The following is a 22,803-nucleotide window of genomic DNA, read 5'->3' on the forward strand; positions in this document are numbered from 1 at the left end:
TTATTCTTTATTTAGTGACTTTTCTGAACAATTCTGTAGTCTGTATTCTTTTTCATGTATAGTCACTGAAAACATTATTTCTCTGTCTCCATTCATTCTTTAAAATTGCAGTCCTTTTCAAACTCATGCTAACCAGTTTCATGATATTCCACAAGATGTCATACATGGACTCCTACAGTCAGACAGTCATTCGGGAGTCATCCTGTCCAGTGAAGCTGCCATCTCCATTGTTTCTCAGTTGAGGCAGAGGCTGAATCTTGTTTCTGATGAATCCATCATATCCTCATATAGCAGGCACAAGGGAAATGTGCCCTTGACTCCCCAGTCAAAATTGGAACTACATTCTGTAATATAATTTAGCAGTCTTCAACATGGGCAATGCATAATTTCTGTGAGGGAAATAGTCTAGGATACACTCCCTGTACTCATACATGCACAACCTCCCCCCTCCCAACGGCACCAGAAATGCTACATGTATTACAATTGATAAAATTACTCCAGTATGTCACTATCAGCCCAAGACCATTGTTTACATTAGGGTTCACTCTTGGTGTTGTACATTCTATGGGTATAACATGTGTATAATGATGAGTATCCACAATTATAGTACCATACAGAATAGTTTCACTGCCTTAAAAATCCTCTATTCTGGGGGGACCTTCAAGATGGCAGAGGAGTAAGAGATGGAGATCACCTTCCTCCCCATAAATACATCAAAAATACATCTACATGTGGAGCAACTCCTACAGAACACCCATTGAACACTGGCAGAAGACCTCAGACTTCCCAAAAGGCAAGAAAATCCCCACATACCTGGCCATGTGGCTGACAGGGTCTTGGTGCTCCAGCCGGGTGTCAGGCCTGAGCCTCTGAGGTAGGAGAGCTGACTTCAGGACATTGGACCACCAGAGACCTCCCGGCCCCATGTAATATCAATAGGTGAGAGCTCTCCCAGATATTTCCATCACAGCACTAAGACCCAGCTCCACCCAAGAGCCAGCAAACTCCAGTGCTGGGCGCCCCATGCCAAACAACTAGCAAGACAGCAACACAACCCCACCCATTAGCAGAGAGGCTGCCTAAAATCATACCAAGTTCAGAGACACCCCAAAACACACCACTGGATGTGGCCCAGCCCACGAGAAACACAAGATCCAGTCCCACCCACCAGAACACAGGCACCAGTCCCGTCCACCAGGAAGCTTACACAACCCACTGAACCAAACTCACCCACTGGAGGCAGACACCAAAAACAACTGGAACTATGAACCTGCAGCCTGAGAAAAGTAGACCCCAATCACAGTAAGTTAAACAAAATGATAAGACAGAGAAATATGCAGCAGATGAAGGAGCAAGGTAAAAACCCACCAGACCAAACAAATGAAGAGGAAATAGGCAGTCTACCTGAAAAAGAATTCAGAATTGGGCTTCCCTGGTGGCGCAGTGGTTAAGAATCCGCCTGCCAATGCAGGGGACACAGGTTCGAGCCCTGGTTCAGGAAGATCCCACATGCTGCAGAGCAGCTAAGCCTGTGCACCATAACTACTGAGCCTGCGCTCTAGAGCCTGCGAGCCACAACTAATAAGCCCGTGTGCCACAACTACTGAAGCCCGTGCGCCTAGAGCCTGTGCTCTTCAACAAGAGAAGCCACCACAATGAGAAGCCCTTGCACAACGACAAAGAGTAGCCCCCACTCTCAGCAACTAGAGAAAACATGCGTGCAGCAGCGAAGACCCAATGCAGCCAAAAATTAAATAAATTAATAAATTAATTAATTTAAAAAAAAAGAATTCAGAATAATGATAGTAAAGATGATACAAAATCTTGGAAATAGAATGGAGAAAATACAAGAAACGTTTCACAAGGACCTAGAAGAACTAAAGAGCAAACAAAATGATGAACAACAAAATAAATGAAATTAAAAATTCGCTAGAAGGAATCAATAGCAGAATAACTGCAGCAGGAGAACGGATAAGTGACTGGGAAGATAAAATAGTGGAAATAACTGCTGCAGAGCAGAATAAAGCAAAAAGAATGAAAAGAATTGAGGACAGTCTCAGAGAACTCTGGGACAACATTAAATGCACCAACATTTGAATTATAGGGGTCCCAGAATAAAAGGAAAAAAAAGGGTCTGAGAAAATATTTGATGAGATTATAGCTGAAAACGTCCCTAACATGGGAAAGAAAATAGTCAATCAAGTCCAGGAAGTGCAGAGAATCCCATACAGGATAAATCCAAGGAGAAACATGCCAAGACACATATTAATCAAACTTTCAAAAATTAAATACAAAGAAAAAATATTAAAAGCAGCAAGGGAAAAGCAACAAATAACATACAAGGGAATCCCCATAAGGTTAACAGAGTTTCTTTCAGCAGAAACTCTGCAAACCGGAAGGGAGTGGCAGGACATATTTAAAATGATGAAAGGGAAAAACCTACTACCAAGATTACTGTACCCAACAAGGATCACATTCATATTCGATGGAGAAATTAAAACCTATACAGACAAGCAAACTTAAGAGAATTCAGCACCATCAAACCAGCTTTACAACAAATGCTAAAGGAACTTCTCTAGGCAGGAAACACAAGAGAAGGAAAAGACCTACAAAAACAAACACAAAACAATTAAGAAAATGTAATAGGAACATACATATCAATAATTACCTTAAATGTAAATGGATTCAATGCTCCAACCAGAAGACATAGACTGGCTGAATGGATACAAAAACAAGACCCATACATATGCTGTCTACAAGAGACCCACTTCAGACCTAGGGACACATACAGACTGAAAGTGAGGGGATGGAAAAAGATATTCCGTGCAAATGGAAATCAAAAGAAAGCTGGAGTAGCAATTCTCATATCAGACAAAATAGACTTTAAAATAAAGACTATTACAAGAGACAAAGAAGGACACTGCATAATGATCAACGGATCAATCCAAGAAACGGTATAACAGTTGTAAATATTTATGCACCCAACATAGGAGCACCTCAATACATATGGCAAATACTAACAGCCATAAAAGGAGAAATTAACACACAATAATAGTAGAGGACTTTAACACCCCATTTTCACCAATGGACAGATCATCCAAAATGAAAATAAATAAGGAAACACAAGCTTTAAATGACACATTAAACAAGATGGACTTAATTGATATTTATAGGACATTCTTTCCAGAAACAACAGAATACACTTTCTTCTCAAGTGCTCATGGAACATTCTCCAGGATAGATCATATCTTGGGTCACAAATGAAGCTGTGGTAAATTTAAGCAAATTGAAATCGTTTCAGGTATCTTTTCCAACCACAATGCTATGAGACTAGATATCAATTACAGGGATGAAACTGTAAAAAATACAAACACATGGGGGCTAAACAATATGCTACTAAATAACCAAGAGGTCACTGAAGAAATCAAAGAGGAAATCAAAAAATACCTAGAAACAAATGACACTGAAAACACAGCAACCCAAAACCTATGGGCTGCAGCAAAAGCAGTTCTAAGATGGAAGTTTATAGCAATATAATCCTACCTCGAGAAACAAGAAAAATCTCAAATAAACCTAACCTTACACCTACAGCAATTAGAGAAAGAATAACAACAACAAAAAAAAACCCCAAACTTAACAGAAGGAAAGAAATCAGAAAGATCAGATCAGAAATAAATGAAAAAGAAATGAAGGAAACTACAGCAAAGATCAATAAAACTAAAAGCTGGTTCTTGAGAAGATAAACAAAATTGATAAACCAATAGCCAGACTCATCAAGAAAAAAAGGGAGAAGACTCAAATCAACAGAATCAGAATTGAAAAAGTAGTAACTGACACTGCAAAAATACAAAGGATCATGAGAGATTACTACAAGCAACCATACCATTTCCACTAAGATCAGGAAAAAGACAAGGTTGCCCACTCTTACCACTATTATTCAACATAGTTTTGGAAGTTTTAGCCACAGCAATCAGACTAAAAAAAAAGAAATAAAAGGAATCCAAATAGGAAAAGAAGAAGTAAAGCTGTCACTGTTTGCAGATGACATGATACTATACATAGAGAATCCTAAAGATGCTACCAGAAAACTACTAGAGCTAAGCAATGAATTTGGTAAAGTAGCAAGATAAAAAATCAATGCACAGAATCTTTTGCATTCCTATACACTAATGATGAAAAATCTGAAAGAGAAATTAAGGAAAAACCCCCATTTACCATTGCAACAAAAAGAATAAAATACCTAGGAATAAACCTGCCTAAGGAGACAAAACTGTATGCAGAAAACTCTAAGACACTGATGAAAGAAATTAAAGATGATACAAACAGATGGAGAGATATACCATGTTCTTGGATTGGAAGAATCAACATTGTGAAAATGACTATACTACCCAAAGCAATCTACAGATTCAATGCAATCCCTATCAAACTACCAATGGCATTTTTCACAGAACTAGAACAAAAAATTTCACAATTTGTGTGGAAACACAAAAGACACCGAATAGCCAAAGCAATCTTGAGAAACAAAAACAGAGCTAGAGGATCAGGCTCCCTGACTTCAGACTATACTACAAAGCTACAGTAATCAAGAGAGTATGATACTGGCACAAACAGAGAAATATAGATCAATGGAACAGGAATGAAAGCCCAGAGATAAACCCGTGCACATAAGGTCACCTTATCTTTGATAAAGGAGGCAAGAATACACAATGGAGAAAAGACGGCCTGTTCAATAATTGGTGCTGGGAAAACTGGACAGCTACATGTAAAAGAATGAAATTAGAACACACCCTAACACCATACACAAAAATAAACTCCCAATGGATTAAAGACCTAAATATAAGGCCAGACACTATAAAACTCTTAGAGGAAAACATAGACAAACACTCTATGACATACATCACAGCAAGATCCTTTTTGACCCAGCTCCTAGAGAAATGGAAATAAAAACAAAAATAAACAAATGGGACCTGATGAAGCTTAAAAGCTTTTGTACAGCAAAGGAAACCATAAACAAGATGAAAAGACAACCCTCAGAATGGGAGAAAATATTTGCAAATAAAGCAAGTGACAAAGGATTAATCTCCAAAATATATAAGCAGTTCATGCAGCTGAATATCAAAAAAGCAAACAACCCAATCCAAAAATGAGCAGAAGACCTAAATAGACCTTTCTCCAAAGAAGATATACAGATTGCCAACAAACACATGAAAGGATACTCAACATCACTAATCATTACAGAAATGCAAATCAAAACCACAATGAGGTATCACCTCACACCAGTCAGAATGGCCATCATCAAAAAATCTACAAACAATAAATGCTGGAGTGAGTGTGGAGAAAAGGGAACCCTCTTGCACTGTTTGTGGGAATGTAAATTGATACAGCCACTGTAGAGAACAGTATTTAAGGAGGTTCCTTAAAATCGAAAAATAGAACTACCATATGACCCAGCAATCCCACTACTGGGCATGTACCCTGAGAAAACCATAATTCAAAGAGACATGTACTGCAATGTTCATTGCAGCTCTATTCACAATAGCCAGGTCATGGAAGCAACCTAAGTGCCCATCAACAGATGAATGGATAAAGAAGATGTGGCACATATATACAGTGGAATATTATTCAACCATAAAAAGAAACGAAACTGAGTTATTTGTAGTGAGGTGGTTGGACCTAGAGGTTGTCATACAGAGTGAAGTAAGTCAGAAAGAGAAAAACAAATACCATATGCTAACATATATATGGAATCTAAAAAAAAAAAAAAGGTTCTGATGAACCTAGGGGCAGGACAGGAATAAGGGCGCAGACAGAGAGAGTGTACTTGAGAACATGGGGAAGGGGGAAGGGTAAGCTGGAACGAAGTGAGAGAGCAGCATTGACATATATACACTACCAAATGTAAAATAGGTAGCTAGTGGGAAGCAGCTGCATTAGCACAGGGAGAACAGCTCGGTGCTTTGTGACCACCTAGAGGGGTGGGATAGGGAGGATGGGAGGGAGGTGCAAGAGGGAGGGCATATGGGGATATATGTATACATATAGCTGATTCACTTTGTTGTACAGAAGAAACTAACACAACATTGTAAAGCAATTATACTCCAAAAAAGATGTTAAAAAAATGTTTTTTAAATCCTCTGTTCTCTACAAATTCATCCCTCTCTCCTGCATAATCACTGGATATTACTAATATTTTGTCTCCATAGTTTTGCCTTACCCAGAATGTTAAATAGTTGGAGTTGTACAGTAACCTTTTCAGTTTGGCATCTTTCACTCAGTAATATGCATTTAAGATTCCTTCCATGTCTTTTCATGAGTTGATAGCTTATTTCTTTTTAGTGCTGAATAATATCCTATTCCCTAAATGTACCACAGCTTATTTATCTGCTCATTAACTAAAGGACATCTTGCTTGCTTCCAAGTTCTGGCAATTACGAATAAAGCTGGTATAAATAGCCATATTAAGTTTTTTTCAATTTATATGGGTAAACACCAAATAATATGATTTCTGGGTCATATGGTAAGATTATGTTTAGTTTTGTAAGAAACCGTCAAACTGCCTTCCAAAGTGATGGTAACATTTTGAATTCCTACCAGCAGTGAATGAGAGTTCCTGTTGCTCTACACACTCACCAGCATTTAGTGTTGTCAGTGTTCTAAATTTGGCCATTTTAATAAATGCATAGTGGTATCTCATTATTTTAATTTTCAATCCCCTGATGATATCTTTTCTGCCATCTGTATATCTTCTTTGATGATGGGCCCTTTGCCCATTTTTTAATCAGGTTTTTTATTTTTTTGTTGTTGAGCTTTAAGAGTTTTTTTATATAATGGATAAGTTCTTTTTCAGATGTTTTGTTTGCAAATATTTTCTCCCAGTTCTTGGCTTGTCATTTCATTCTCGTGACATTGTCTTTCCTAGAGCAGAGGTCTTTAATTTTAATGAAGTCTAGCTTATCAAATATTTCTTTCATGTATCATGCCTTTGGTATTTTATCTAAAAAGTCACAGCCATACCCATAGTCATCTAGGTTTCCTAATATGTTACACTGCAGAAATTTTATAGTTTTGTGCTTTACATTTAGGTCTATGAACCATTTTGAGTTACTTTTGTGAAAAGTGTAATGCTATTGTCTAGTTTTTTTTTTTTTTTTTTGCCTTGTGGATGTTCAGTTTTCTAGCACTGTTTATTGGAGAGGCTATCTTTGCTCCATTGTATTGTTTTTGCTCCTTCATTAAAAATCAGTTGACTTTAGTTATGTGGGTAAATGTCTGGGCTCTTTATTCTGTTTCATTGATCGATTTGTCTATTCTTTCTTTTATGGTTTCATGTCTTATATTCAAGTCTTTAATCCATTTTGAATTTATTTTTGTATATGGTGTAAGATAGACTGCATGTAGCAGTCCAGTTTCCCCAACACCATTTATTAAAGAGACTGCTTTTTCTCCATTGCATATTCTTGCCTCCTTTGTTGTATATTAATTGATTGGTTTATTTCTGGGCTCTCTATTTTGTTCCATTGATCTATGTGTCTGTGTTTGTGCCAATACTACATTGTCTTGAATACTATAGCTGTGTAGTGTAGTTTGAAATCAGAGAACATGATACCACTAGCTTTATTCTTCTTTCTCAACGTTGTTTTGGCTATTCAGGGTCTTTTGTAGTTCCATTAAATTTTAGGATTCCTTTTCTAGTTCTGTGAAAAATGCCATTGGTATTTGAATAGGGATTGCATTGAATCTGTAGATTGCTTTTTGTAGTATTTGGGAATATTTTAACAATATTTTAACAATATTAATCCATGAGTTTGGTGTATCTTACCATTTATTTGTGTCATATCAATTTCTTTCATCAATGTTTTATAGATTTCAGACTATAGATCTTTCATCTCCTTGGTTACATTTATTCCTAGGTATTGTATTCTTTTAGATGAAATTGTAAATGTGATTGTTTTCTTAATTTCTCTGATAGTTTCTTATTAGTGTATAAAAAAGCAACAGATTTCTGTATATTAATTTTGTATCCTGCAATTTTCCTGAAATCATTTATTAATTATAAGTTTTTTGGTGAAGTCTTCAGGGTTTTCCATATGTAGTATCATGTCATCTGCAAATAGTGATAGTTTTACTTATTTCTTTCCAGTTTGAATGACTTTTATTTCTTTTTCTTCTCTGATTGCTGTGGCTAGGACTTCCAGTACCAGGTTGAATAAAAGTGATAAGAGTGGGCATTCTGTCTTGTTCTTGACCTTAGAAAATAGTTCAGCTTTTCACTGTTATGATGTTAGCTGTGGTTTTGTCATATATGGTCTTTATGATATTGAGGTATGTTTTCTCTATACCCACATTGTTGAGATTTTTATCATAAATGGATGTTGAATTCTGTGAAATGCTTTTTCTCTATTTAGATAATGTTATAAATGTATTCTTTGTGATGTATCACTTTCACTGATTTGTTGAATGTTTAATCATTGTTGCATCCCTGGAATAAATCCCACTTGATAATGGTGCATGATTCTTTTTATGTCTTGTTGAATTCAGTTTGCTAATATTCTGTTGAGGGTTTTTGCACCTAAGTTCATTAGGGAGATTTCCTGTAACTTTTTTTTTTTGTTACGTCTTTTTCTGGTTTTAGTGTCAGGGTAGTTCTGGCCTCATAAATGATCATCTTTATGGGGGTTACCTTGTATGTAACTAGTTGTTTTCCTCTTGCTGCTTTTAAAATTCTCTCGTTATATTTAGATTTTGACATTTTAATTATAATGTGTCTTGGTGTGGATCTTTTGGGGTTCATCTTGTTTGGGACTTTCTGTGCTTTCTGGACCTGGATGTCTGTTTCCTTCTCCAGGCTAGAAATGTTTTCAACCATTATGTCTTCAAAATGTTTTCTGTTCCTTTTCTCTTTCTTCTCCTTCTGTGACCCTATAATGTGAATGTTAGTACACTTAATGTTGTCCCAAATGCCCCTTAAAACTATTCTCATTTTTAAAAATTCTTCTTCCTTTTTGCTGTTCTAATTGGGTGATTTCTACTACTCTGTCTTCCAGATGGCTGATCAATTATTCTGTATCTTCTAATCTGCTGTTCATACCCTTTAGTGTATTTCTCATTTCAGTTATTGTATTCTTCAGCTCTGATTGATTCTTTCTTATATTTTCTAGTTCTTTGTTGACGTTCTCACTGTGTTCTTCCATTCTTCTCCAAAATTCGGTGAGCATATTTATGACCATTATTTGGAATTCTTTATCAGGTAGATTATTTGTCTCCATATCATTAAGTTCTTTTTCTGAGGTTTCGTCTTGTTCTTTCATTTGGAACATATTTCTCTTTTCCTAATTTTGCTTGTCTCTCTGTGTTTGTTTCTATGTACCAAAACTGCTACCTCTCTCAGTCTTAAATGAGTGGCTTTGTGTAGGTGATGGTTATTCTTGTCCAACCCCGCATTAACTTCAGCAATGCTGTGGGATAGAGCTGTGATTGGTCACCCCCTCACCCAGGCTCACCCACCTGTGCTAGCAGGTTAGGTGAGGAGCACAGCAATGTCATCTGCCAGTGCCTCCATCTCCGGAGAGCAGTTCCACCATTTCCTCCCCTTTTCAGCTGATGCTTGTAGGTTCACAAATGGCTCTCTTTCACATATAATCTTGGCACTTTACAAACTGTTATTATTTTTCTGGGTCTTGGGGCAAATGAGACCATATGTGAGCACTTTAAGAGAGGAGTCTCAGTGTCCTACAGGCCTTTGTGACCCTTAGACATCAACCTTGTTCGTTTTCTAAGCCAGATTTTTGAGAGCTCATCTCTCTGGTGTAGATCCCAGGGCAGGAGTGCCTGCTGTGGGGTGCCACCCCTTGCTCCTCTGGGAGGAAAACCTGTCTGGTAAGACCCATCATAATTGTGTGCTGCCTCACCAGGGGTAGGGTTTTGGTGAAAGTATTTCTTTGCCTCTCTTACCTGTTTCAGTGTCATCTTTTTTATCCTTTGTTGTGGAGCAGATGTTCAGCTAGTTCTCAGGTTCTTTTTTGAAGGAATTGATCCATATGTAGCTGTATCTTTGTTGTGTCTGTGGGAATAGATTAGTTCAGGCTCTTCCCAAGTTGCCATCTTGAACTGCCCCAATGACCCATATGTTATTTAGAAATTGTTTGACTTTTATCCTTCTAAATTTGTTAAGATGTTTTTTAAGGCCCAGAATGTTATCATTGTCTGTCTTGGTAAATGTTCCGTGTGAGCTTGAGAAGAATGTGTATTCTGCTGTTGTTGGATAAATAGTTTATAGATGTCAATTATATCTAGTTGATAGATGGTACCACTGAGTTCAAATCTGTCCTTACTGATTTTTGCCTGCAGGATCTGTCCATTTCTGATAGATTCAATGGATATCTTGTAAACAGCATATAGTTAGTTAGATCTTGTTTTTTGATCCACTCTAAAAATCATTCTTTTAATTGGTGTATTTAGACAATTGACATGTAAGGTGTTCATTGATATATTTGAATGAATATCTACCATATTTGTTACTGTTTTATGTTTGTTGCTCTTGTTCTGTATTCCTATTTTTGTCTTCCATACTTTTTCTGTCCTTTGTGGTTTTAATTGTGCTTTTTATATGATTTCATTTTCTCTCCTTTTTTAGCATATCAATTATACCTTTTTTAAACCTTTTTTATTGGTTGTCCTAGAGTTTGAAATATACATTTACAACTAATCCAAGTTCACTTTCAAATAACACTATACTGCTCATGGGTACCTATTCCTTACAAGAATAAAATATTCCCAATTCCTCTCTACCATCCTTTGCATCATATTGTAATTCAACTCACTTTTACATAAATAAATATATGGCTATAATATAGTATAAAAGTATATACACACATACGCACAGAGGGAAGAAGGGAATAGAATATACCATTGCTGCTATTATTTGAAGCAAATTGTTATCAATTAAAATGAGAAAAATAAAAGTTTTATTTTACCTTCACTTATTTATTCTCTAATGCTCTTACTTTACGTAGATTCAAGTTTCTAACCCAATATTTCCTTCTCTCTGAAGAACATCTTTGAACATTTCTTGCAAGGCAGGTTTGCTGGCAACAAATTCTTTCAATTTTTGTTCAAGAAAGTCTTTACTTCTCCATCACTTTGGAAGGATAATTTCACAGGGTACAGAATTCTAGGTTGGTGGGTTTTTTTTCTCTCAACACTTTAAAGATTTTACTCCACTCTGCTCTTGCTTGCATGGTTTTGAGGAGAAGTCGAATGTAATCCTTTGTTCCTCTATAGGTGTGGTGTTTTTTCCTTTTGCTTCTCTTAAAATTTTATCTTTATCTTTTATTTTTTGAGATTTCAATATGACATGTCTAGATATAGTTTTTGTTGAAATTTATCCTGCTTCGTGTTCCCTCAGCTTCCTGATCTGCAGTCTAGTGTCTGATGTTAATTTGGGGAAATTCTCAATCATTATTGCTTCACATATTACTTCTGGGTTTTTTTCCCTCTCTTCTCCTCTGGTATTTTCTATATGCATATTTTATGCTTTGTAGTTATTCCACAGTTCTTGTATATATTTTTTTTTCTCTTTTTCTCTTTGCTTTTCAATTTTGGAAGTTTCTATTGTCATCTTCAAGCTCAGAGATTCCTTCCTCAGCTGTTTCCAGTCTACTAATGAGCACATCAAAGGCATTCTTTATTTCCATTACAGTGTTTTTGAACTCTAACATTTCTTTTTTATTCTTTCTTAGAATTTCTATCTCTCTGCTTACATTATCCATCTAGTTCTTTCATGTTTTCTACTTTATACATTAAAGTCCTTTGCACATTAATAATACAGTAGTTTTAAAAATCCCTGTTCTGATAATTCCAGTATTCCTGCCTTATATGACTCTGGTTACGGTGCTTATTTATCTCTTCAAATTGTATTTTTTGCCTTTTAGTATGCCTTGCAATTTTTTGTTGAAATGCAGACATGATATACTATATAAAAGAAATTGTGGTAAATGGACCTTTAGTAATGTAGTGGTAAGGTGTGGGGGAAGAGAAGGTGTTCTATGGTCCTATTGGATCTCAGTCTTTTGGTGAACCTGTGCCCCTGGATTGTGAACTTTACTGGTGCTTCTCAGTTCCCTCTCCCCTTAGGTTGACATGAGGACTAGAGGGAATTAAGAGTTGTGTATTTCCCTTTCCCCAGTTAGAAGCCAGCTGGAGCTAGGTATTTCCCTTCCCCCATGTAAGTTAGGCTCTAATAAAACCCCTACTGGTTAGCCTCTGGGAAAATAGTTTCTCCTGAGGCCAGGTCTTTTAAGACAAACAGAATGCTCTGGCATATGTCAAAATGGTTTATTTTTTTCTCCCCTTGATAGAAGCACCAAAAAATTTACTTGGTTTTTCACTGTGAGGACGTAGTAGAACTCCTAGAAGTAAAATTCACAAAAGTACTCTCCCCTCATACCTGGGTCTTCTTAGAGTTTTTAATTCTCAGAGTTGTCCATACTGAGCCTCTAGCAAGTCATTATTTACAGTTCAAGTTTTCCTATCCTAGTACTGGTTCCTGTGGGTGTTTCTGCTCCTGGGTTTCTGCTCTGGTAAGCTGCAATTCTCTGTGCCTGTCTGTCCCTCCAATATGGGAGGCAGCAGTTTGCCCTGTGGCCTCATTTCTCTGATGAATCTAAGGATAGTTGTTGATTTTTCAGTTTATTCAGATTTTTCTTGTTGTTAGGATGGAGTGGCACCTTCTAATCTCTGTCATGCCGGACTGGAAAGCAGAAGTCCCCCTGGTTAGTTTTAATAGAACAAATTATCAGTTTCTAAATTTTCTATTCTGTATTTACTTCGCATCCATAGACAATGAAGTATTTCATTTTCTATCCCATGTTCCCCTTCATACTCACTCTCCTTCCACTGTACAGAAGAAAAGTATGCTTCTCCATCATTCTATATTTTACTATGACTACTTGAGGGTATAGAAGTCTCTGCATACCACATTAATAAATAGTTCAAATTATTAGTGGCAGTCCAATATCTTTTGATTAAAGCACCATAGTGCTTCATGTCTTTTGCAATCTTATACATATTTATGTTTGGGTGGTAATGGGATATTAGAAACTGTATTATGGTTCATGTTGGGGTATTATAAATTAAGACATACTGTAGAGTGGGCAGCATGACTAATTTTTATTTCACAACCTTAGATTATTGGTAAGGAATTAAGGGAACAAGAATATGCAAAGCAAAGAGAATATACATAGAAAATATCAGATGTAGTGCAATAGCAATTTGCTCCCCACTCTGCATTTGCACCACTCTGGGAAATGAGGAAAAGCTTGGTGAATACTCCCATACATGCTTGTCTCAGCTGTGTCTGCAGCTCCAAAGTATACTTAAAGTCCCTGTTTAGATAAAACCATGATATTAAAAAAATTACTGTCAAAGATATATTTAAATTAACTATTGTAATTTTTCACAACTTTTGCATATATCATATTAAATAACATATATCCAAGTGAAAAACTATAATGCACCTAAATAGTCATTTAACAACTTTTGATAACATTTTTAGTTTACTTTCCAGAAATCTAATGACTATGTAATAAATTATTTTTTTAAACTAGATTATATATAATTCTTTGCTGCCTAAAAATGTGCAGGAAGACAATGTATAGTTCTTGATGTTGATAAATCACTAAAAATTATTTTAATGCTAGATCATAATGTGAATTTTAAAATATAAAGGAGTTTTAAGAATTAAGGGATACTGTTTTTATAAAACCACCTTCAAATTCCCATTTACTTTTTTATATGAATAAGTTTTCATATATGTATATAGAAAAATTAGAATAAATTTGACATTGCCTCAATATAGCAATAATTATTTATTAATTCATATATAAGTGAACTAATTATTAAGAAATATATTTCTAATAATATTTTACTGTATATGTTTGTTACTAATAAAAATCTGGGTTATATTATGCTATTTTGAATAATTCTGCACTAACAAATAATAATTGTAACATAGCTCAATCAAAAAGAAAAAAATAACAGAAATTTATAATTACCAGAAATTTTAAAAATTAGGATTAATTAATATACAAATTTTCCTGCAGAGTAATATTGTTAGGCGATCAAAAACAGTACTTAGACATAATATTCTGTTTGTACATGGAATAGAAATATAAGTTCAAGAAGAGAAAGAACATTTCTGTCTGATTAAGGAAAAACAGTTTGTGTATTTTTAAACAAATCAAGGGCAATGTGAACTTGCTAAGTGTTTAGAGGACTGAAATAATTTAGAAAAGCAATATAACTGTTTTACTTGAAAAACTTTAATAAGTACAATGTGTGGAATAGTACAGCATTTGGAATTATATAAATTTCAGATGAAAATCTTTAGAAGTACGTTTATAAATATACAAGAAGTTTCATAATTTAAAAAAATCCTTTGACAGTACAGAAGCAAAGTTTTTGGAAGTCATCAGCATAAATTGCAAAGGATTATTCTCTAAGAATTCTTTATCTAATGTAAATATACTGAAGCCATACTAAACTTTTTCTTACCCCTATTATTTGTCAATTTTTTCCAATTTCATTCAGAGTCAGTAGTAGTTACTTAGTAATAATCATCAGCTTTCTTCATTCTTGTCATTGGCTCATTGACTATGCAAGAATATCTGATTAGCATAATTTGTAACTTAGACTGACCTCTAGAGAATTTTGAATAGCCAGGTGCCAGATGTCATGGTCTTGCCTAAGGAAAGTTGAGGCAGCTGCATCTCATTAGTTAGCTCCCCTAGGGGGCTAAAAATACTAAAGAATACTTTTTGGTTGTTTTATATATTGGGCACATCTGTTGATGACAATTTTTAGAAGCAAAATGCATTTTTATTGATAAATTTCCATAATTTTGTATTAATAATAGTACTGTTTTTATTAACAACCAGTACTAATTCTGAGCTAAATAATATACTATCTCATTTAACAATCTAGAAACTTATAAATTAGCTAATATATTTTAACATCAGTCCAATTTATAACAGGGGAAAGGTCTCAGAGATATTGAGTAATGTGTGCAATCTTATACCTCTAGGAAATGGTAGAGCTGGGATTTGAATGCTGGAATTTGCCTGATGGCTGTCATACTATATTGTCTACTGGGGAAGTCATACATAATGTTAGACCTTGGACAACACATCCTAGATCATTTCTGGTGTTGACTTGGAGCAAAAGTTCTGTCTAGACAGAATTAAAATGTATATTTTCTTGCTGTACTAAAATAGTACCTTGGAAATGGCTAAACAGAAATTACATCTATCAGCACATTTATGATAGAAAATAAACAAAAGCTAAGCAATGTTTTCTAACCCTTGCCATGATAAAAGAAAATTCTGAGTACCGTGCAAAGAAATAATGCTAACAAGACATGCTCTGGATGGAAACTATCTGGTTAGAAAACTTGATTTATGGCACTTATAAAATAAGTGCTGAAGCAGATCTTGCTATCTGGCATTGGAAACTAATGCTGAAAATATCTACTGAATTTCACGGATTTCTGTATTGAAAGCTGTAGGTTCAGATTCCTAGATAAAGAGCTCGTTTTGGTAATGTTGTTAGTCTTTTAACAGAAAAACACATCAGGAAGCCACTGTATTGGTTTGATGTAGCATCATCTCCATATATCCTCCTTTAAGAGCTAGGAGGCTAGACCCTGTTGAGAATATGATAGCTCCTAATTAAGGATAGCAAGATTTTGCATGGAACAATAGAATGGGAGTGGTTAAAAGGACTGGAGAGTCTCATTTTCAAATTCCTTTATTTACATACTGAAAACTAAGGCCTAGAGAATTCAAATGTTTTATATATATTCATACATGTCATATAAAAGTCACTCTCACACGTATATCTAAGTTACTTTCTCTGTTAAATATTGTTTCCATTAAACTATTCCTGATTGAGGGGGAACAGAGTGCTTTTATTTTTTCTGGAAATTGTAACTTTCAGTGAGTTCCTAGTTTCAAGTTGACTGCTTGCCTAACACTTCCTGGTTCCTTTTATGTACATGGGAGAGCAGTACGCCAGTACACATCTCTACTTAACCCTCTGGTTTTGAAATTTTGTGATTAGACCAAAGGGTACCCTGTTATCAGCTTGACATACACATCAGTCTTAACAGCCTTTAACTTCCCCTCAGAAGCAGACAACACTGCAAACCAGGAGAAATTGTAAGCAAATCACTATAGGGGCCTAGCGGGTAATGACTATGAGTGAAGCGGGCTGGGTAGGGAAAGTGAGGAATATAGACAATCAGAGACCGCATGCCTCATCTGGCGGGTAACATCTACTTGGCTCTAGCCAGTTTTTGCAAGATAGAAATAGAGCCCCAGTGTTGCCAGTTATTCCCATGTCTCATAAAAAATCCAAAATCCAAATTTTGCCATGAAGTCTCCCGATATTTAAATACTGGAAACTAAGTTTTAATTTTGCTTAAACTCTGTAGTGTTAGATGGAATGTAGACCCCAGGCCACCAATATGTGAGTTGAGAGATTTAGCCATGCTAGAATCCCAAGCCAAGAATCCTTCTTCCATCAGTGAAATCTAAGGCTGGTACCCAATGTACATGGCTAACTGGAAACTACTTGGAACCCTGCCATGTTTGGTCAGCTTGAAACTGCCTTAGATTTCTGATTAGTTCTCTACTATACTCTCTAGGGGCTGGGTCAATGTCTTGAACTGCAGATGTTCACCTTTTGCAAGAATCTTCTACTGAGAAGAATGATCATATTTACACATAACCTATGGCACTCATTGAAAACATGCTCCAGATTAAACTCATCACCTAGATCAAAGGCAGTCACCTACTTTTCTCTAAATACTCCTGCTCACTGAAGATTCATGCTGCCTTTCAGCACCAACCAGATTAGACTCCTTTGAAATTGGCATCCACTTGAATCAATCCCCCATGTGTATAACGTATGTTAGGCAGCATACTTGGAATTACTGATTGCCTGTATTGGGAACAAATTGCGTGTATTGGCCCAAATCTCCAGCAGCCATGGTATTTTGTACCCTCAACATCACGATAGTCCCTGGCTTATAATCTAATTCAACTGACTGTGGAAATTTTAGAAATTTGTTGAACAAATTTAAGTACTATGCCAAGACCTCTCAAGCACCAAGAAAGTGGGAGTTTTCATGTTTCGATCATATTTTATACACTTGGCACTTTATTCATACTTAATCCTTACTGTAGTCCTGTGAGGTATGCTTACTTGCCCAGTTATACAGAAGAGTGAGAATACATAAAAACTATCAAACTTCAAAACCAGGAGTCAAATCCTAAAGTCCAGGGTTTTATCATATTAATTTTTGGGACTAAGGAAAGTATTTTCAACACAGAACTCTTAGAAATTTCAGAAGCAAACAAAATAAGAAAAAAGATGTCTACAAGTTTACTAGCCAAACATGATCATTTTATTTAATTATTGCATAGCCCTCAATTTTAAAATATTTTCATTTTATAATACTGGAATATTACTGTGTGATTTTTTTATTTAACAATTTCTTAGGAACATTTTCTTATTATTAAATAGTCTTCTAAATGTAATTTTTAATGTCTGCATAGAAACACGTTTTACATATTTAGCATAATTTATTTACTCCCCTATTGTTAGTCATTTAAGTAACTAAGGTTTTATTCTCTCTTTTATTCATTACAATGCTGTAATGAATATAATTGATGTTAAAACTTTGAAGCAGTCAACCACAATGCAGTGAGTGGGTTGAAGCAAAGGCACTATTTTAAGATATGTTTTCCAGAAAGTTTGGACCTATTTCTTTTTTCTTTTTTTTTTTCTTTTGGACTATTTCTTACCAGCAATTTATGAAAGTCCCTTTTACTCAATTCTTCATATTGTTAATGGTATATAAAGCTCCCAATTTAATCAACCAAGTCTTGCACCTTATTATGTTGATTTGTTGTTAACAAGGTGAAGTATTTTCCCCAACATCATTACAGCATCAAGGGATTGCTGAGCTTTTAAGTGTGTGAGCTGTTAGATTCGATTGTCTGGGTTTAAATCCAGGCTCCACTACTACTGTGAGATTTGGGGAAAGTTACTTAACCTCTCTGTGACTCAGTTTCCTCTTCTGTAAGATAAATAAGAGAATAATAATAGCATCTAACTCATTAGTTCATTTTGAGAATTAATGGGTTAACACTGTAAATTGCTTGGCACATGCCTGACACAATTATAAACACAATAAACATTCACTGGTTGGTATTCACTACATATATTTATCTGTCATTTGTGTTTCTTCCTCTGCAGTATACACTTCATATTGTGGTGTACTTTTCTAGTGAAGGATTTGTTTCTCTCATATCGATATTTAAGAGCTTTAAAAAATTTTATGGATATTTACCACTTATTTGATATAACTTGCAAATATTTTCCCCCAACTTGTCATTTGGCTTCCAATATAGTTGATGGTGTTTTCTGTTACTGCCATATATTTCTTCCTTTTATGCTAACTGATCTATAATCAATTGCTTTATTGATAATGTATACATCTGCTTGTAGGCTTTGATAGGCTTTCCCATGCCAAAAACAGATGGATATTTATCCTTTGTTAGTTGTTTAGCAAACTTGTTCTGTATATTTAAATATTCAGTCCATTTGGAAGTTGTTATTTGTGTATTGAATGATTATTTTTCATTCACTTATTCAGGCATAAGTCCTGGATTCTTGAGCAGTAAACCTGATGGGGCTTACAGTCTAATGGGGAACACAAACAAATGAACAAGTAATTAATAGAGTGTGGTAAGTGCTAAGACAAAGAAATTCATGGTGACATGGAAAGCCACTGGAAGGACATTGAAAGCTAAAGAGTCTTTCCATAGGAATTAATGTCTAAGGTGAAAGCTAAAGGGTAAAGAGAAGACCCTTAGGAGGAAAAAGAGTACATAGAAAGGCTCATAGTAAGGAAGAACATGTTGCATTAAAGGAAGTTCAATATGACCAGAGCTTAGAGGAACGAGGATGGGGGTGAGGAATAGAGAGAAGTGAGGTTGGCAATATTGGCAGGCACCAGCTAGTAGAGGACCTCATAAACCGGAGGATTTTGAGCCCTATTCTGAAAGAAGAAGGATTGACTCTGATGTTTTAAGCAGCATTAACATTATGTGATTTATAGTTTTAAAAATCTCATTTCAGCTTCAGTGTGGAGAAAGGTTTGGAAAGGGGAAAGGGGAGGTGTGAGGATCAATTGGGCACGATTGCTATTATCTGGGCAAAATGGAGGTCAGTGGTAACTTTACCAAGGGGATAAATTTCACAGCATGTTACCAGGCTACCGCAAGTTTATAGGAGGTCGAGGAAATGGAGATAATGAGTGTGGAAATAACAAATTCAGTGTGTGTGTGTGTGTGTGTGTGTGTGAGAGAGAGAGAGACAGAGACAGAGACAGGCAGAAAGAGAGAGATGCAATATGGTAGAAGATGAGATAACTACGGTTTAATTTTTGTTAGTATTTTACCAAGGAGCCAATATGACAGAGCTTAAATACTGATAGGACAGAGCCAATGAATAAGACATTGGACATACAAGACAGATAGTGCATGGTTAATAGTGCAAGGATCACGAGGAAGCAAAAAAATGATGAGACCAGAACACCAGTGAAGGGATTGGACTCAGAAAGGGGAGGGACATGTTGTCTATTGTAACAAAGAGGAGGGCGGTAGTATGGATTGATGTAAATGAATATATATTTATAAATTTGAGGCAGGAAATTTACACTTGATGGTATCTAATTCCTCTGTGAAGTAAAACTTGAAATTATCTCAGTTTATTTGGGTTACTAGCTGCTAAGGAGGATGGAAAGAGAAAGAAAGCTAAATGTGAAAAGAGAAAAGGGTTGTGAAAAAGAGTTAAGGGTTTGTTTCATTTTGAAGACAATAAATTTATAGTGTAATATAGGAATTATGTTTGCTTTTCCCCAAAACAACCAATTGCCTACTAGCCTTTAATTGCATAATTTGTCCTTCATTCTAATTTGAAATGCATGCTTTAGAGCATCCAAAAGTGTTTAAGCCATTCTTCTTTCTAAACAGCATGGGGAGTGTTAAGAAGCAGGCGTTTGGTCTTATACAGGTGCTCAGTCAGCATTTGTTGAATGATTGAATAAATAAGAACATAAGTGAATGAGTGATGGATCAATTTGCAAACCAGGAAGAAGTATCATGTCATATTTTTTCAGATATGTGTCAAAGTATTATAAGAAAATATGGGATACATGTGAAATTATATTTTCCTAAGCTTCAGTCATACTTGAGTACTGTTGTAGACCAGCTGCCCACAGACCTTCCCTGGGTCTGGCCTTGGTGGATAACTACCTGTCATTCACCTAAGTGGTGACGTGTAATGCACATGTGTGACGTTTCCTCATTTTTATATAACCTGTGGATTATATAGCAAGTTGACTCTGGTGGCACAGTGAAATATTGTGCCTGAAACCTCAATGTTGGATTCAAATGACATAGCTTGGTAAACATGGTTTGTGCAACTATACAAATATGATATGATTTTAGGGAATATGGTGAGGTATGTAAAGTCTTAGGAAGTTCTCTATTGGGCTGGTCCAAGGATCAGCAGGACCTTACCTTGGACACATAGAAAACCACCGCCACCAACCCAAGCTCTTCTCCTTGAAACACTGGGGTTTTTCAACTAGCCAAGCTCATCAATCACCCCCAGCCCAATATCTATTAGGCCCTATATCTCCATGGAAGGACTGTGACATGTTTTAAAGTCACTGTTGTAGTCTGTTCAGACTGCTATATTAAAATACCTCAAACAAAAATTTATTTCTCACAGATATGGAGGCTGGAAGTCCAAGATTAGGGTGCCAGCATGGCCTAGTGAGGGCATTTTTTGGGGTTGCAGACTTCAAACTTCTTGCTTTGGCCTCACATGGTAGAAGGGGTAGGGGAGCTGTCACAGACCCCTTTTGCAGAGCACTAATCTTGTATCACCTCCAAAGGCTCCACCTCCTAATACCATCACATTGGGCATTAGGACTTTAACATGAGAATTTGGGGGGGGACACAAACATTCAGACCATTAGCAGTCACCACAGCAATAAACTGTTATAACTATCAATTTGAAAATCATTCTTAATAGGATAGAACAGAATTACAGGCTCACACTTAATAAATAGCTTTGGAATTTTTAGTGGTGTGAAGCCACTTTTGAAGAAAATCAACTAGAAATATAGAATACAGGATAATTGCAGATACTTTGGCCATCCAGAGAAATTGAGATTTCTTTATAGGATTCTACACTATCCTTTGTGTCACTGTAAAATGATGTATAACTTTCTTAGACATTTTGCCAAATCAATCCCTAACGTTGAAAAGATTTGTCTGAGTGCTATTAATGAGATCATCCCTACTTCTGCAGTCTCACTAGTTCAATATTCCAACTAGGAATAATAGTAATTACCAACCCTATAACATTTATAAAAATTATATTTGACAAATATCTGACTACCAAGCTTAAAATTCCAAATTAAAGATGTGATAAAACATTGAAAGGGAATGTAATTTTGTGATTATATACGTGAACTCTGAAGTCATGAGTTTGGGGGTTCAAATCTTAACTCCTTTAATGTACTAGCTGTTTGACTTTAGTTACTTATCTTGTGTAAGCTTCAGGTTCATCACTGGAAAAGGAGAATGATAATAAGTCCTCATAGCTCTGTTGTAAAAATCAAATTAGATAATACATATAAAACAACTAGCATTTTATATAAATATTAGATAAAAATACCTTTAGGAATTGCATCTATATCATTAGAATTGCTAGGTTTACTCTTAGAGTATATTATTTACCTTGTTGTCAAAAAATTGATAAAAAATAGTTGAGTTGTTTAATTGATTAACTGATCTAAGACCCAAATCACTAAAAGATTTCTTATGTCTAAATAAGGGTAGATTCTAACTATGCATATCTGTTTTTAAAATTCTCCATTAGCCTAACAACTAAATGTACCATATAAGTACCAAATCTCTTCATATTAATTCCTTAAATTATAATAGACTGTAGGTGGGGAGAAAGAAAGGGCCCTTGGGTGAAAAGCAGAAGTAAGACTACTTATTTGGACAATGTCTGTTTTATAAACTAACTTCAAAAATTATACTTGATGCTACTGACTCAAATTCATAGCTAAGAGAATTCATTATATTGCATGTAGGAACATGGGGATATTTAATGGAAATATTTTTCATGACAAATCAAAGAGAAATGTTTTTATTATAGCACTGAAGGTATTTCTCTGTAAACACAGATTTAAATACATGACATATAAAACATTTGTGCAATATCAAATTTTAATTGGCAAAAGATTTTTTTTTTTTTTTTTTTGGTCTGAATTGCTCACAAATGACAAAGCTTTGGCAAAGATAGCAGATCATGGCAAGAAAATGCCAATTGGATGTTTGCATTTCTCTCGCCTAATCTTAAAGTTTAGAGAAATGACCTCTAACATCTTTTTACTTCAAAATACAAATGATAAATTTGCACTTACTTATACATTTTACTGAGAAAGTGCATTTTTTCCTAATCTCTTTTCATTTATCCATCATGTATTCTTATAAGTCAAGAGAATAGGAAAAAAGTGAATGTAGATTCATATAAGTGCTTATACCCAAGAATCATAATAAATTATTCAAGGAGTAAAATAAAACACATTTAAAGGAATTAGAAAATATAAACAGAAATTATGACCAGTGGCATTAATACAATTGAGCCATGAGACCT

The sequence above is a fragment of the Eubalaena glacialis genome, chromosome 6, assembly GCF_028564815.1.
Source record: "Eubalaena glacialis isolate mEubGla1 chromosome 6, mEubGla1.1.hap2.+ XY, whole genome shotgun sequence".
NCBI lineage: Eukaryota > Metazoa > Chordata > Mammalia > Artiodactyla > Balaenidae > Eubalaena > Eubalaena glacialis.